At 46.0% G+C, this 17990-nt stretch overlaps 1 long non-coding RNA gene and 1 pseudogene across 1 annotated transcript; one reads left to right on the top strand and one right to left on the bottom strand.

The window, feature by feature from the left end:
- The first annotated feature begins 361 nt into the window (after positions 1–361).
- Positions 362–16630, top strand: LOC121816800 (uncharacterized). Its single transcript, XR_006056505.1, has 2 exons — positions 362–765; positions 15124–16630. It is a non-coding gene; the product is annotated as an uncharacterized LOC121816800 (long non-coding RNA).
- LOC114118803 (U6 spliceosomal RNA) lies at positions 16451–16545 on the bottom strand (annotated as a pseudogene).
- Positions 16631–17990: the final 1360 nt, after the last annotated feature.

Here is a 17990-nt window from a genome sequence, read left to right as displayed (position 1 = left end):
TCTGCTTTTCCTTCTGGATGTGATAGGTCCCATTTCCTAGCATGATATTTGGCACTAAGCAGATCCTCGGTGCTTGGTTGATGAGTGCATGTGGGTCACAGTGAAGAGATTTGATTTTTATTGGTAGGATTAAGGACAGTGGGGCACAAGTGAGTTCTTCCGAAAGAAAGGAATTCTGGAACGTGGAGGTTTACTGGCAGCCGTATAACTGGCTGCTTGACTTTCTGCGGTTGCACAGGGTGTAGTTTGGGTATACAACACACACGGTGTCTATCTGTCCCCTGCCTCCAAGAGCAGGAAAGGGAGATGAGGCAGAGGGACCGTGGCTTCAGAGAGGTCGGGCAGGATTGTAGCAGGCTCAGATCAGTACCTCTGCTGGAGACTGGAAGGAACTTGCCCTGTTTGCAAGTAAAGGCACAGTCCTACTTCGGAGAAGTCTATTAAGTCCTTTCCCCTTCCATTGCCTCACCTATGAATGGGGACAGCCACCAGTGAGGCTTGACACACAGTGGTCAAGCAAGGCCTGTATACACCGTAATGTACTGTGCAGGTATTTTAGTGGCTGTGATTCTCTTTACGTCCTAGGCTGATTTCCTCACACTGTTGGTGGTGCATTTGAAAACATGGGACACAGCCTGTGCAGCGATGCCCTTGGCCAGTGACGACACTCAGCAGCCCTTCCCAAGTCTTACTGAGAATCCCTTGCCTGTCAAGAACTCCCCTGGGCCCTGAGAATGCCCCGTGAACAGAAGAAAACAGGCATCGGTAAGTGAGGCTGCGAGGCGAACTAAAGACTTCAGAAGGATGGAGAGGGGTTGGGGCTTTTGAGCTCTGACCTGCAAGGATGAAGTGAGGAAACCAGCCATGCACAAGATGTATCAGGAAAGTACCAGGTTGTTGTTTAATCCTCTCAGATAATCCCGAAAGGCAGATATTTCTACATAAGAGGAAACAGGAGCATGGGAAGGTGAAGCTGCGTGCCAGGCTAATACAGCTGGAGGTGCAGGGCCTGGGCTGTCCTCTCTGTACCTCCTCTCCCCCCATCTCACATGGCCCCTCTCTGTTCACCCTCCACTGGGTCCTGTCCTCCTCTTTGTTTATCCATGATGGTTACAAGATTCTTTCTTCAACTTGTTTTGCATTTCCCTTAAAAACGGACAAAGAGGAGGCGGGGTGAAGAAAACTGGTAACTCACAGTATGCATTCTCCTACCGAAGAGGTCAGTTTTAAACTCTGAAGCAGGTCTTACCTGCCGCTACTTCTCTCTATCCCTCAGCCATCTTCCTGACCTGGTGATTTGATTCGAATCAACAAGGTAAAGAAGTGACAGTCCTGCAATTAAGCTACAAAAGGCTGTGACCTTTGCCTGGCCTTCTCGGCTGGCACACTTTGATGAAGCCAATTTCTGTATTGGAGAGACCTACAGTGAGAGGAGCTGGAGGGGAGGCCTCTGGTCAATATCCACTGGAGAACTGAGACCTTCCATCCATAGCCCCTGAGAAACTGAGAGCTTGGAAGTGACTCAGAAGCAGATCCTTCCTCAGATGAGCCTTTAGGGGAGACTGCAGACGCTGGGCTGACACTTTTGACTGCAGGCTTGTCGGAGATTGCAGAGCGGGGGACCCAGCTAAGCCGAACATGACTTGGGACCCATTGAAACTGTGAGCTAATAAATGTGCGTGGCTTTAGGCTGCTAAGTTGGGGGGTAATTTATTACACAACGGTAGATGACTAGTACATTGTCTGAGCATTCATTCGTAAATATTTGTTGAATGAATAATTGCCTTTGTTGAGCCCTGAATATCCTGAGCAGGTTCTGGAAAGGGAGTGTCCAAAAGTACCAGGATGAAGGCTGTCAGCCTCAGTGCTCAGGCTTCCCCCACAGGCCACAGGGCCAGCACTAAACAGAAGGCCTGCCGGTGTCCTGACGGCCAGCTTAGATGGCCTTACCACCTTTGACTTTCTTTACCCCTCTTAAGATACTGCTCAACCTCCTAGGATCCAGGGGTCTCCTAACAAGGCACCACCTGGAAAGCTCTGATGAATTTAAAAACCCAACATGCATTTCTAACAAAGCATGAGTTGCCCAACTGCACAAACAACCCCACTCCTTTTACTGGCTATCAAGGAGGACACCTTCATGTGATAATGTCCCCAAAATGAATAATTCATGGTTGATGAGTACACTTCATGAATATACAGGATGCCATATAAAATAACATAAATGTTTCCTAATAGAATTAATACACTTTCCAAGCGGTTCAGCTTGAGGCAATTATTGCACTTCCTGGGAGATACAAATTACTTTGCCCTCAGCCTCATGCCAAATAACCCCCCTAAGACACACACTAATTACCCAGAAATACACTGCCTGCCATAGCTCATTGACTAATTGACAATCAGTTTAAAACTTCAGCAAAATATCTTAAAACTTAGGCGTCGCATTTAGCAAGGAAGCCGATTTTGTTTATCGCCTCATTTTGGTCTGCCTCATTGGCAGAGATGTAGCGTGGTTTGTAAGTAATGACTGAGCAGGCTTATTATAATGATCAATGGTAAAAGAACCGCATTCCATCATACCATACAGCATTTCCATCTCTCATTTCTGTGATTCTATTAAGAACAATTACCAATATTATATCCGTTAATATGATACAAAAATAGGATGCAACCGTGTATGTAATAGCTATCGCTAATGTGGTCTGTTAAGCTCAGGGTACAGCTGTCATCGCTTCTTTTCTCTTGCACGTCCAAGATGTGGCCTTTCCGTGCTCTATGCCCTTTATGTTCTAATCCAAGCACACACACCCGCTGAGTTCATGCTGTACGTACACGCGATCCTCCTGCCTCAAAAATAAGTTCTGGGCAAAAGTCAGATCTTCCAGAATCACTGCTCTCGATTTCCTTCCTGTTTACAAATCTCTGCAGGAGATCTAACTTCTTTATGAAGCTGTATGAGCCTAACTCTGCCTGAATCTTGTTTCTAATCACTTCGATGATGCCAGGAGTTGACACACTACTACAAACCTTTGTTCTGTATTTTCTAGAATAGTCTAGTCTTATAGGGAGAGTGCCCCCCCCAAATTTCAAACAACTGGTTTATAGTTAAATGTGAGGTGGGGGAGAAGGGAAGGGGAAGGTGGAATGAATTGAGAGAATAGCATTGACATTCCTTGTATAAAATAGTTACTGGGAAGCTGCTGCACAGTGCAGGAAGCTCAGCTTGGTGCTCTGTGAGGACTTCGGGGTGGGATGAGGGTGGGAGGGAGGTCCAAGGGGAGGTATGCGTTTGACTGATTCACTGACTATATTCACATATATTCACATCACTTACTGATTCACATACTATATAGGTATGCGTTTGACGGATTCACTTCATTATACAGCAGAAACTAACACGACATTGTAAAGCAACTGTATTCCAATAGGAAAATATCTGGGACTTAACCCGTTTACACATTGGAGATGGCGTTCTAGGTGGAGCAGAACAAATCTGTAGTTGTACCGAGCTGCAGGCGGGGCAGTCGTTGCAGGGTGGCTGGACTGGCGTTTCATATGGTTGCAGCCACAGAATATCCAACCAGGAATGGCTTGAACAGTGAGGGAATTGTTTTCCTCACAGAACAAGACCTCCAAAGGCCAGCAGCTGGGGACTGGGGGTGTGGCTCGGCTGTTTTTGTCCTCCTCCATCCTTTGGAGACGGATGATGGCCTCATGCTCTGGGCCCGACTACTGGAGAAGACCAGGGGCGGGGTCTGAACCTGGCAGTTCTGTCCAGAAAGCCCAGGCTCCGCCCTCAGTCCTCGGCAGGCTTCGGCTGAGGCCTCATTAGCTAAATTGTCACATCGGCCACTTTGATTACAAGGGAGGCCTGGAAATAGTATTGAACTGGGCACAGCACTGTCCCTAATAAATCGGGGTTTTGTTATCAAGGAGTCAGTGGAGACTAGAGGGAGATGGACCAGCCTGTCACCCCTAGGGGAGTTCTGAGGGGAGAAAGGGTATCTAAGCTGGCACGGGAGGGATGGTAAGGTTCAGGTGGGAGATGGGAGAGGAAAGGGGACCTTTGGTAGATTTATAGTGGGAGTAACTTTGGGAGAGGAAGAGATAGTGGCGTGTCCAGGAGACCGTGACAACACTGCTCCAGGAAAATTCTCGTCTGAGAAATTGGAAAAGTCAGCCCAGTGATGTGTGTCTAGTTCCTGAAGGACCCTCCCACCCTCCCTGCCCCAGAACACCCGCCTCGTGCTCGCTCCCAGCACCTCCTTGTTCAGATTCAAGTGGTCTTTCTGATTAAAGAGAACAAAACCTTAAGGGGATTCTGCTTCCTGCACTTTGATCTCTCCCCTAAGCCACTTATTCTCAGTATTGGCTATGCACTGGAATAACTCGGGGGTAGTTTTTAAAATCCCAGCACTAAGGCCATCATCCAGACCAGTTAGGTTCTGGGGGTGGGGTCAATAGTGTGCTGGTAAAAGTTTAATAACTGGCTTTCTAGAAAAAAAAAAAACAACAACACCTCATGTATATACATAAATGTATTATAAATTATACTGATGTAAAGGGTGTATACAAATGATAATAAAATATACAATACTCTTTATTACAAAATACTCTTTAGCCCATTGATCCTCAGATAATGCTTTCCTGTTTGTTTGTTGTTATTGTTTCTTGCTGAACTCGTGTGTGTGTGGTTAGCCTATGGCCATGATTCCGTTGTGATCTGCAAATGAATGCTCGGTTGCCATTGGCTCGTGAGGATGGTCCCAACATGAAGGCTAGTTGATGTCTCACTTTCACTGACAGATAGGATGAACATGAAACAGTGAAGGTGTATGTAGAAACTTCCCTCGGTCATCAGTGATGAGAAAGACTTCTTGGCTGATGGGGTCATAGCTTTCAAATACTGGAAGAACATCTCCTTAATTTTGTGCCATTCACGGTGCAATGATTACAGGCAGGATACACTTTTAATTTGCCTGATTAGCCTCTTATCCATCACTTCCTAAGGTCTAGACCAGGGGTTGGCAAAAGTTTCCAGACGAGAGCCGGAGAGTAAGTATTTTACACTTTGTGCACCACAAACAGTCTCTTCCTCCTCTTCTTTTGTAGAATGGATTAATTTTTTTTAAAGCAGTCCTTTAAGAATGTAGAAACATGTGGATCATACAGAAGCGGACTATACTGGCCTGTGTGCTGTAGTTTGCCGAGCCCTGATCTAGACAATCGACACAGATTGTCTAGATTCTCTCCGACCCAGAGTGTTTGCTAGTTCCCATGATGTAAATATTCTATAAGCCATCATGGAATTGGGAAGATTTGCACAACAGTACCTCACTGTGTAGTGTTCCCACCATTCAGGCAGGATAGACAACCTCAAGAGCACAGATAGTAGTGAGATCATTAGAAAGCAGCACATTTGGAGTATTTATTAGCTTTATTGATTTATATTTGGGTCTTCTTTGCTGCCCAAAGGCTTTCTCTAGTTGAGGAGAGTGGGGGCTGCTCCTCATTGTGGTGGCTTCTCCGCAGAGCATGGGCTTTAGGTATGTGGGCCCAATAGCTGTGGTGCACAGGCTTACTTGCTCCATGGCACGTGGAATCTTCCTGGGCCAGGGACCAAACCCATGGTCCCTGCATTGGCAGGTAGAGTCTCAATCACTAGACCATCAGGGAAGTCCATAGTACCCTCATTTTTAATAAAGACATTTAGTTGTAAGCCTATATAATCTAATTTGGAATAATGCTGTGTTTAACAACTGGCTTTGAAAATTTAATAGTCTCCTGTGAGCTGGTAAGAAATGGCTCAAGCATGCTGCTAACTTGTCAGATTGATCTTGGGACACTTTGTTGAGGACTCGGGCTTCTTGTTTTATGGTGCTTGGTAGGACACCACTAGAGATTTTTGATGAGAACATGATCAAATGGAAGAAACAGGTTTTCTGGGAAGATTTGCTTAGCAGAGGGGAGATGATGGATTGGAGTTTCTACAGGCTGCCTATAAGATTTGTAGAAAGTCTTTAAGGAGTCTGGGAACACTTTAAAACTACACACAAAATCTTGAGCACATGTGTGTAAGTGAATTTGTTTTCTGGGGAGAGAGCTCATATCTTTCATCAGATTCTCTATGAGCTTCCAAAGTATGTTAAAGACTATTGGATGAGATAGCATATTGAAAAGCAGAGACATTATTTTCCCAACAAAGGTCCGTCTAGTCAAGGCTATAGTTTTTCCAGTGAGAGCTGGACTGTGAAGAAAGCTGAGCGCCAAAGAATTGGTGCTTTTGAACTGTGGTGTTGGAGAAGACTCTTGAGAGTCCCTTGGACTGCAAAGAGATCCAACCAGTCCATCCTAAAGGAGATTAGTCCTGGGTGTTCATTGGAAGGACAGATGATGAAGCTGAAACTCCAGTACTTTGGCCACCTCATGCAAAGAGTTGACTCATTGGAAAAGACCCTGATGCTGGGGAGGGATTGGGGGCAGGAGGAGAAGGGTACAACAGAGGATGAGATGGCTGGATGGCATCACCAACTCGATGGACATGAGTTTGGGTAAAACTCTGGGAGTTGGTGATGGACAGGGAGGCCTGGCGTGCTGCAATCATGGGGTCACAAAGAGTCGGATACGACTGAGCAATTGAACTGAACAGGATGAAAAGTAGGAAGAGCAAGTGGAAGCTGAGTAATTCAACGTATCAGTCAGGGTCCTGGCAGAAAACAGTTCACCTGAGATGGTTCCCAAGGTAAATTTAAAGAAAGGACTGTGTTCAGAAGTATGGGCAGGGCTAGGTGAACAAACAGGAGACAGAGAGGTACCAAGAAATTAGCCACAGTGGGAAACTCTCAGCCCCCAGGACTAAAGGGCTGGAGCTGGAGGAAGAAACGCACAAATCTGTATCCATGAGAGCTGCAGCCTTGGAGTTGGGGCTTGGTGGAAGCAGGGGGCTGGAGGGGCCACTGTCTTCAGAGACGGCTGATCAAGAGGGAGTGAGGAAGGAAGGGACCCTCTGGCCTCTCTCCTCCCGCCTTTGGCTGACTCTTGTCAGTGCCTCCCCACGGCCTCTAACCACCAAAAGAGCCTGGATGATGCGGTCTACTGGGCCAGAGTAGGCCAGCAAGCGTGGCTAAATGGATGGACATTATAAATGGAAGGACATTATAATTGGAATAAATGGAAAGTAGCTAACAAACAATGTGTAGAGTAACATTGAAACATATACATTACCATATGTAAAATAGATAACCAATGGGAATTTGCTGTGTGATTCAGGGAACTCAAACTGGGCTCTGTAACAACCTAGAGGGGTGGGATGGAGTGGAAGGTAGGAAGGAGGTTCAGGACTCAGGGGGCATAGATATACCTATGGCTGATTCATGTTGATGTTTGGCAGAAACCGACACAATATTGTAAAGCAATTATCCTTCAATTGAAAAATAAATCTATTTTTTAAGAAAGATATATTACTTAAAAGTTCCAGAAGTGTCCAAGAAAGGGATCGATATAAGGTCTTATTTGGTAACCCCGGACGCCATTACTCACTGTCTGGTTTTGGACTTCTGCTTCTCAGCAGTCCCTCCTACATTACCTTGGGTCTGCCCAGTAATACCAGATAATGAGAAGCAAATGTGGAGGATTCTGTTGTTGTTGTTGTTAACTTTGCCCTTCCACTGCCATTTCCAATCTCCTTGACACTGGCAGTCACGAATGTCTCTGAGCCTCCCTCATCCATAAAGCCTGGAGGTTGCTTTCAGTGTTCTCTTTGATGGTACCTTCTAGGGCAAAAGCTTTATGGAGCTTTCAGAGGGTCATTGGCTTCCTCCCTATCCAAAGCACCTATCAAGTAGGTGGGGCTTCCCTGGCGGCTCAGCTGGTAAAGAATCCGCCTGCAATACAGGAGACCTGGGTTTGATTCCTGGGTTGAGAAGATCTCCTGGAGAAGGGAACGGCTACCCACTCCAGTATTCTGGCCTGGAGAATCCCATGGACGGTCTAGTCCATGGGGTTGCAAAGAGTCGGCTACGACTGAGCAACTTTCATTTTCACTATCAAGTAGGGGAGCCCTTCTTCCCTGCCTGCTGCCTTCTGCAGTGGTTCAAAGTCTGGAGAAGAGCAAAGGTAATAAATAGTCTCCTGCCCCCTCCAAGGGGCCCTCTGCAGACCATTAGCCTTCGGTTGACTTTGGCTCTGCTGTCAGTTGGTAGGATTTGCAGCAAAATGGTTTCATACCTAAACTTCCCCAGTGGCTCAGTGGTAAAGAATCTACCTGCCAATGCAGGAGACACAGGAGATATGAGTTCAGTCCGTGGGTCAGGAAGATCCCCTGGAGAAGGAAATGGCAACCCACTCCAATATTCTTGTCTGGGAAATCTCATGGACAGAGGAGCCTGGTGGACTATGGGGTCACAAAGAGTTGGACATAACTGACCATGCACACATGGTTTCGTGCGTGTTTGAGTTGAAGTGTTGCTCAAACTGAGGGAGCACTGATTTTTAAGATTATGTTTGCATTCTAGTCTGTTCTAGAGAGACCTAATATCAAAAAACACCAAGAAACTCTGCTTCCAAAGCAGGTGGAGGGAATGGTGGAATGTTGCTGAAGGGAGCTCACTATTGTGTGCTTTTGTTGGAGATTTAATTTTAATTAGCCGATGCAAATGATCTGTTCCACATATGTAAAACAAGAGGACAAGAAGCTGATCCCTGTGTCAACATCAGGATGTCTGCCTTAAGATCCCATTCAAATAACTCCCTAAAAATGATCAGACACTGAATATATTATTTTCTGACTTTGACAAAACCAGTCTGCACAAAGCAGCAGCCCCATGAGGTTATGGATAAACCAACCGCGTTAAAACTTCAGCATTTTCATGTCAGTCACAGATTTTCTTAAGGGCCAAGTCACTGTTTAAGGACTAATGTGTTTGGAGAGGGGGGAAAAAAATCGCACTGTGTTATTAGGCAGAATCCCCTTTATATACAGGGATTGGATCAGCTTGACCCTGATTGTGTTGCCTGCTTTATTGTCCTACTTCAAACACAGGGCCCTGGGCATCATCTTAAGGAAGGGCTGATTGAACTGTCGGCCTGACACTTGTCAGCTGTGGATAATACGGGTTTCAGTCCGTCATGCTCACACATAAATGAACCATGACAGAGATAGACTGTTGAATAGAAAAAGCAGTTTTTTTTACTGTGGATAACCTTTCTTGAATAAATGCAACAAATAATAAAGTCTGAAAAAGAGGACATGTACCCTAGGAAAGCAGTGACGTTCAGAACCAAATGGTTATTATCTTTTAGGGCCATCAAAAATTGCCCATTATCAAAGCATGTGATTGAGAGAAAAGGGAAAAGTGCTATGATTATAATAAAAATGATGGCAGTTGAGCCCATGCAGTCTCCAATATAATATCACATAACAAAACCCAGTTACAGCTCACCAGGATTAGAAAGGAGGCATTGTTTGTGTACCAAATGGAAGCCACAATTGTTCTTAGGAAATGGTGGCACACATCTTAATTAAAACAGCAAAGGAAAAAAAAAATCTGAAACACTTTACTTCTCTAAAACATTTCTTCTTATGTTTTTACTTTTTTTTTTTTAAAATAACTCCCAGTAGAAATTGTGAAACTCTACATTTCAATCAACACAGTCAAAAGAATGATTTGAATTTACAGGCCTGTAATTGGAACAAATTGGAAACAAAAGACGAGCTCGTTTAAGCCACGTGATGTGGCTGCAGCGCTGCTGTGTACAGTATGCTAGGAGAAAAAAATTGTGTTTCTTTAAAGCAAAGCTAACTCTACTGCAGGCTGCCAGCAATTTGCATAAATGTCTCTACCATGATTCTTTTTTTTATTTATGGGCCCTAAGTTTCTAATTAAATACTAATTAATACTATCACCAGAATTGTCTCCCATCCCCTGCTCTTCATGGCTTTGTCACTTTGATTAATGCACAGTCATTTATTAACTTATTTAACAAGCCAGGGTGCCTCATGACAAACTAGATTAAATTATCCTCATAACAGTCTCATTATTGAAAAAAAAGGGAGTCTTAAACTTAATAAAAATTATCCTCGATAATGTTAAAGCTTTTCCTCTGCACCCTTAAAAGATAGAAATAGGTTTCTTGTTTGATTTATAATATATGGAGTTGCATAAAGCATCCATTAATAAAATGTATAAGTTCATTTAGGCTTCACATTACACTAGTGCTGGAGCCTTGGGTGCTTATTATTTAACTTTTGCTGTAGTTATGAAGATAATTAATGTCCTGACCAGACAGGGACTAAAATACCCACTAGAATGAGATAATTAGAGACATAAATAATGTTTAGGCTCTCCTGTGCTGCTTTTTAAATTAATTGTTTTGTTTTCTACCCAAACTTGAGAAAGAAGAAAATAGGAGTTTACCAAGGAACTGTACAATAAAGGTGACATGTTTGTTTCAGCGGATCCACAGGGACTGTGAAGCTTCCCAGTTTCTGGGAAGGAGGAGGGACTGGGACTGGCTCTTCGGAGCGTGGGGGCGGGGTTGGAATGTTGGGCCCTCGTTGCTCGCTGGCTCCCTCTTGTGGTCAGGTCGTAGTGGCAAGCACACCTCAGCAAAGCTGCGTCGTGAGCCGACAGGAAGCCCAAGGGTTGAACAGTCTCTTAATTACCTTGTGGTGTAAACTTCTCATCTTAGTCAGACTCTGAGCAGAAGGAGAGCCCTAGAGGAAACTGAAGGGGCCTAGGGCAACAATTTTTTTCACGCTGACGAGGCAGAACGCAGGAAGTTGTGGCTCATGCCTTGCTGGTCTCAAAACAAAAATGTATAAATACATTAAAACATATGTGGAACATGGGCTCTTGGTGGAGTGGTGTGTTACAGGAGCGTTTCAGCATACTCTGAGGGCGTGTTTTCTACTCGTTTTCAGTTTCCTGCTAAAATAGCATCCTCATTAAGTTCCCGAGGTAATCCGGTGCCGGAAGAGTAGATCGGGATCTGTGTAATGGAAAAGTGTTTCCTGGTTCCCCACGTGGTCTGTAGTGTCCGGCTCTTAGGCTGGGGCTGTTGGGAAGGGTCACAGACAGGGAGCTGGCCCCCTGAATGGGTAGCGCTTGACCTTTTACGAAGCCCTTTGCCTAGACCAGAGGGAGGGGCTGTCATATGGTTGCCAAGGGGTCACCTGGCCCAAGGGGTCACCTCACCCTTCCCTCCTGGCTGCTTCCTCCCTGGGAAGGGCACCTGGCTCCTTTTCTTCTGGTTTCCAGTATCCTTCCTACGTTTCTGTATTTCTGCATCTCACCTCCATTTTTGCTCTCTCACACTTATCTCTCCCTCTCACCTTTCCTTTTTATCCTTGATTCAGAGGGCAGATAACAATCAGTGTACTTATTCACATGCAAAAATAGCTCACTTGTCAGAGCTGCACAGGGCCTGGTGCCACGGAAATTCCGTGAGCGGAAGACTGGTTCTGAGAACTGTCTTTGGGTTTCAAGAGCTTCATGTCATAGTTATCTCAAGTTCACACCCATCCCCTGGAGGTGAGCAGATGGCACTTGTCTTTATTATTTGTAACTCTTGCTTAGCATTGACTAACATTCCCATCTTTGCAAGCCCACTACTGGAGACCTAATAGTAGGTGGTTTTGGCCCAGAAGAGATCAACATTACATCGGATCTCAGCTCCCTGATTTACTTGATTTCCTCCTGGTGACTTTATTTGAGTTCAAGGTATTAAGACCCCAGCTCGCCCAGAATTCATCTGTGACAAGTAGGCCAACTTAATTTAAGCGGGGCCCCGAGGAGCCTTGTGAGATGTCACAGATGAAAACAAAGCTCAGTAAAGGAGACGCTCGTGGTCAGCGCCGGAAGGTGAGAGCCCAGGGGGGTCCCATTCCTGCCCAGGACCTTCCCTTTCCATCCCTGTTGGCATCATTATGGTGCCCTGAGGAGTGGGGGGCACAGGGGAATGGTGGTAAGGTGGAGAGGGGGTGTGGATTAACAAGGAGTAGTTGGGAAGAACTGCATAACTGCAGACTTCATGACTCTAGTTTCAGAGTTTCTGATTTAGTCTGACTGAGGGCCAGGAATCTGCATTTTAAATAGGCCTGAAAGTGACTCTGAGGCAGGGGTCAGTCATGGATCACTGGATGCGAAACACTGGGCTGGAGAGTGGAGGAAGAGAAGATGAAAGAATTGACAGGAGGTGAGGGATTTTTTTCTGAGTCATCTTTACCCTCCTGAGAAAGTGCGGTAGCCGTTGTGTGTCCTGCAGACATTGCTTACCTGGGCCTGCATCTCCAGGTAATGAGCAGGGGGCAGGGGAGGGAGGTGGGTTGGGAAAGTGCAAAAGATTCCTTCCGGCCAGAGAGGAAAGCCCACCCACCAGCACACTCTGTGGCGCTCATCATCACCTCTCCCAAGTGCTGCCCTGGCATCAGTCCTCCGGGCCCCTTCAGTGCTGCTGCTTCAAGATTCGTACCCACCTCCGCCCTGTGATAGCCAAGGAATCCTATGAGCTGGAGTCAGGAGGAGATGGAGGTGTCCTGAGCCCAGGCTTCTCCAAGCCTGTGAGTGAAGAGAAGTTTGTCTGGAGGGGCCCTATTTCCTGTCTCCATAGCAACCCTCTGGAACAATAAGAGTGTGCAGTGGGCTTTAATTAAACTGATTCAGTCACATGTGGCCTAAAGAGAGTCCGGTCAGCTGTGGTGTGTCTGGCTTCTGAAGGCCTGGTCTACTGTTGGGTCATGCTAGGCAGGCAGGTGCTGTGGGGGCAAGTGGCCCTCGAACAGCTTCAGAACCAAGCCTGTGCCCAACTGGAACCCCTGACCTGTTGGGTTTTCTCTGTATGTTCTTCATGCCTTTGCCACCGTGTGGCCCAGAGTGATGGAGAAGCCACGTGTGTGCACCATGCAATGCATCAGATGCTGAGGATTGAGGGCGAGTGCCAGGCACTGTCCTCGGTGCTGGTGGTACAGAGAGGCAGGAAGTTTTCTTGCCAACAGGCTTGGCTTTAGCCCTTGAGGCTTTCAGTGACAAGGCCTTGAGGAGAGAGGTAAGTCTATAGAAGCCGCCTGGGGATCCAGCTGGCCCCCAGCATCATGCAGCCACTTGGAAGGGACCGGGACAGCCATGGCTGATGGGTTCCAGGTTGGTTTCTCAGGATGGATATGACAGTGGGGAGAGAGATAGGGATTGGGGCTGTGGTTTTGAGACTGGCATGTGCTTCCCCCTCCAGGGCCTGTGTGAAATGATCCACCGGGAATGGGTAGAGAATACTGAAGCTCTTACGATATTGGCTGTTAATGCCCTTATATTTGTGTGTGTGTGTGTGTGTGTGTGTGTGTGTGTGTGTGTGTGTGTTAGTCGCTCAGTTGTGTCTGACTTTTGGCGACTGCATGAACTGTAGCCCACCAGCCTCCTCTGTCCATGAAATTCTCCAGACAAAAGTACTGGTGTGGGTAGCCTTTCCCTTCTCCAAGGGATCTTCCTAACCCAGGGATTGAACCTGGGTTTCCTGCATTGCAGGCGGATTCTTTATGATTTATGGTACATTTTAAAAAGAAAATGTTGATCCGATGGTAAACTGTATGCGATTTATGAATGAATGAGTGAGTGAATGTCAGAGATATGTGCCTGGTTATTTCTCCTGTATCACTTTTGGATGTACATTATGAAATAAATTCGTGACCATTGGTCTAGACTGTCAATAGAGTGCTTGAAGCTCTCGTCCCTAGAGTCTAGGTTGGATGGGGAGCGAAGCCAAACCACAGGAGAGCTGAGAGAACAAGGGGAAATGGACAGAATGGGGGATGGAAGGTGGAGCACACCACTAGTGGGATGGTGCTAAGTGAACTCGCTCAGTCGTGTCCGACTCTTTGCGACCCCGTGGACTGTAGCCCACCAGACTCCTCCATCCATGGGATTCTCCAGGCATTCCCCATTCTCTACTGGAGTGGGTTGCCATTTCCTTCTCCAGAGGATCTTCCCGACCCAGGGACTGAACCCAGGTCTCCCACATTGCAGGCAGATGCTTTAACCTCTGAGCCACCAGGGATGATGCTAGGTTATTCCAAAGTCAGGTTTGTAACCAGGGGAGGGAGGGAGTGAAAGGGGGAGGGTAGTGATGGTCCATGTGGATATGGAAGTGCCATGTTTATGGGAGGTTCTACAATAGAAAAGAAGGTGGTAAGCCACCAAGGTGCCAGTGGGAGGTTTGGGGGAAATTGTGGGCTTCCCTGATAGCTCAGTTGGTAAAGAATCTGCCCGCAATGCAGGAGATCTGGGTTTGATCCCTGGGTTGGGAAGATCCTCTGGAGAAGGGAAAGGCTACCCATTCCAGTATTCTTGGGCTTCCCTGTGGCTCAGCTGGTAAAGAATCTGCCTGCAATGCGGGAGACCTGGGTTTGATCCCTGGGTTGGGAAGATCTCCTGGAGAAGGGAAAGGCTACCCACTCCAGTATTCTTGGCCTGGAGAATTCCGTGGACTATGCAGTGCATGGGCTTGCAAAGAGTTGGACGCAACTGTGCAACTTTCACTCACTCACAGTGGGCGAACAGGTGGGGCGTGAGGCGGGAAGGAGGGATTTATATGAGGGTGGAAGAGCAATGTTGTCTCCAAGGGGTCAAGAGGACACAGATCCTCCCTCCCCATCCCTGGGAGTCAGGGAGCAGTGGAGTGAGATGGTGAGTTCATGGCTGAGAGAACCAGACTCCAAAGGAAGCAGGAAGAGAAAGGAGTGCTCCCCCCACTAAAGTCAAGGGAGGATTTCTCATCATGGAACAGAGGGTGCAATAGGAGTAGGTGCTGGTGGAGCAAATGAGACAGGCTGGAGGTGAGTCCGTGGGGAAAGAGGGCATACTGCCCACACTCAGGGCTCACCCCTCTGCACCACGGGTGTGCTGATATCAAATGCCCTGTTGGGTGGGTTGTGGAATAAACGTTGTAAGCATAGCTGACATTTTTTTTAAGAGAGTGTACAAATGTCTTTTCATTGAAAAACACAAAATATGTTATCTGTGGGCGTGCACCATGGTAGCTGTAAACCATCACACACTTTGTCAGCTGATACCCCTAACTGAAACCTGTAACCTTTCCTTTGGTCTTATTTTTTGTTTTTTTGTTTTTTTCAAGTGATTTCTCTGAAGTTACTGGTGAGAAACGCAGCTCTGAGAACACGCCACCTCCACACCGCCTCCACACCACCTCCACCCACTCTGGCCATGCAGGATCCGCCCCCTCTTCAGTATCTTTGCTACAACTTCTGCTCTGTTTCACACAGCAGGAGCAGCCATGAGGCAGCTCTCAGGACCTTAGTAGGGCCGGTGATGCTTTTTTTTTTTTTTCATCCTAGTCATATCTCCAAGCAGTGCATCACCACCAGCTTCCGAATTGGTTTTGACGAACGTTCTCAGCTGTCAAGGATCCTTCTTACTGTCATTTTGGGCAAGGTTGTGTTATTGCAGACATTTTGAATATTTAACAAAAATAATTTCTATAGCAGTTTTTAAAAAGATTTTATTGGATTTGGTGAGTCCAAAGCTGGAATATGCTGAACCCAAGCCAAACCACCTCTTAGAAAGATGCCTTCTTCCCAAGCAGCTGGGCAGCATCAGTGGCTCTGGAACTCTTCTCATTCATCCCACCCCACGTGTTCTACCAGCTTTCAGCAAGCATGGCTGCTGCATCTGATTGTTTTATAGTACGTTCACGCAATCCTTCCCCTTCGTACTCACTGACAGTGGCCTTTCTTGATTATGATTTTCAATTTGTGACTCATCACCTTTTCCTTTCAAGAGCAGAGACTCCTCTTTGACCTCAATGACTCACCTTTTCTGAGGCTGAACATCTTCAAGATTTAGGGTCAACTCCTCCTCTCTAAACACCTGCAAAAGCATTTAAAAATGAGTCAATTCCAGGGCTTAGTTTTCCTTTATTATACCAAATTTATTCATAATACATTATGCAGGTGTTTTGATGAGAATCCAGAAACATCTTGAGACACCATATTTCTCTGAAATGTGAGAATTTAAAACCATCGCTGTTCCAGGACAAGTCTTGTGAATAGAGCTTTTTATTGCATTCATTTGCATTATTGTGTTCCCTTCTCAGAACTCCTGTCAATTAACAACAGCTTGATCTTGCAGTTGAGACAGCAGAACCCAGAGAAAATTCACCCTAAGTCCCACACTTGCAAGATGGTAGAGCCAGGACTAGACCCAGTGTTCTCTCTGCTAGATCATTCTGCCTTTTCAGAATTAAGGACAGATCAGACAATAAGCTTATTCCTGATCGGGGGTGTGACAGGTTCGAGCTGGAGGGGCCCCCTCTCTATACCTATTTCAACTCCACCTTCCTAGATATTCAGTAGATGTATCTAATTAGGAAAAATGCAAATTATTTGACTGTGTACCTATAAATATTATCCCTGGAAAGAAAAGGAACATTTGGTAAATGTGAAAAAAAAATGGAGAAAATTTGCATGTTATCCTTGTGTAGGGGCCATATTAATCTTCTCTGTATTGTTCCAGTCTTAGGACACATGCTGCCAAGCAATCTTCAGGCTCTTTTAAAATGAATATATTATAAGAGAAAATACTAGAGTATATCACATATAGTAAAGATAACTATTGTTTTATGAGATTTTGTGTTAGTTGTGCATATCTGTAGATACTGTGGGTGATGATGTAAAATTTATTCCATACTGTGGATTGTGCTAACGAATGTTGAAAAGTCACAGGTACGGCAGAAAGATCGTTAGAGAGTGGCTTCAATGACTTGATTCCAGTCATTACTCTGGCAATAACCACCTGCATGAGCATGGCCAAGAAACTTATACCCTCAGGGCTTCCACTTCCTTATCTTTAAAACAAGCAGGTCCAACTACATGTTTTTGAGATCCCTTCCTCTAAGATTGTATCATTCTGGCAATTCTTTCATGGTACCAGCGAGACGCAAAAGCCTTCCGAATGAGAATGGTGGGTCGAGGGCGGTGGCTGGAGCAGGAAGTTGACACGAGCCAGGTGCAGCCACCCGACTTTGCCCACAGCAGCTGCTGCCCTGGTGCTCACTATTGCTGCTCGTCATCTTTGCTGGTAGCACCCCGACATGCTGCTGCCGCAAGGGTGTGAATGATCACCACGGCTGAATCCAAGTTGGAGCCTGTGGGCAGCCATGGAGGCGAGGACTGCCAAACACACACACCTGGTGCCACCCTTGGCACTGCTGGGTGCTCCGAAGCTGTTCTTGATGACAAGCATGGTAAACATTCTGAGGCGGGAGCAAAGAAAACGCAGCGTAAATAGAACAAGTTGAAACTGAGGAGCCATTTTCCCTTTACAGCTGACAAGGAGTAACAGAGACCTTCCTTAGAAAAGAAGAAGGAAGGGGAGCAATTTCAGAAGATACATAGTGTAAAATGCTTAGTTTGACTGCTTTTCTGGTGCAAACAAGTACTTCATTTTGTGTAAAGAACAGGGACCTGTTATCACTTTTTACTCATTTGATGCATAAGATGCAAAGTTGATTTCATGGTGGAGAATGACCCAAGAGGTTGCTTGCTTTCCCTTAATAGAGAAGACATCTTTGACACTGGCACACAGGATCCGTACACACACATACACACACACACACACGAGAACTGATAAATGTATTAAAGGCATAAATTATTTAATGGTCCTGTGACAACATGCACTGCAATAGGAAATAAGATGCATCGCTGTGATAGGCATGCATATGTAGAAATTAGGGGAGTATTTTATTTTTTTTCCTCAGGTAGCAACATGCCAGAAAACATTCTGCCTTTGAAGAACAAAGTACAAAGATGTTCCGACAACTGAGGGTTATAGTTCTGCACCATTGCTTATCATGCACTGCATTTGGAAATAGGGCCTGGAGTAGACAGTCACCTTCCCCAGCCTGGATTTCTTTAGCACCGTCCCACTGAGCGTCATCTGCTGGGTAAGACTTAACAAGATGTGTCTGTTGGCCTGCACAAGACC

This window comes from Ovis aries, chromosome 16 (assembly GCF_016772045.2).
Source record: "Ovis aries strain OAR_USU_Benz2616 breed Rambouillet chromosome 16, ARS-UI_Ramb_v3.0, whole genome shotgun sequence".
NCBI classification, from domain to species: Eukaryota; Metazoa; Chordata; class Mammalia; order Artiodactyla; family Bovidae; genus Ovis; species Ovis aries.
This window is presented reverse-complemented; position numbering and strand designations above follow the sequence as displayed.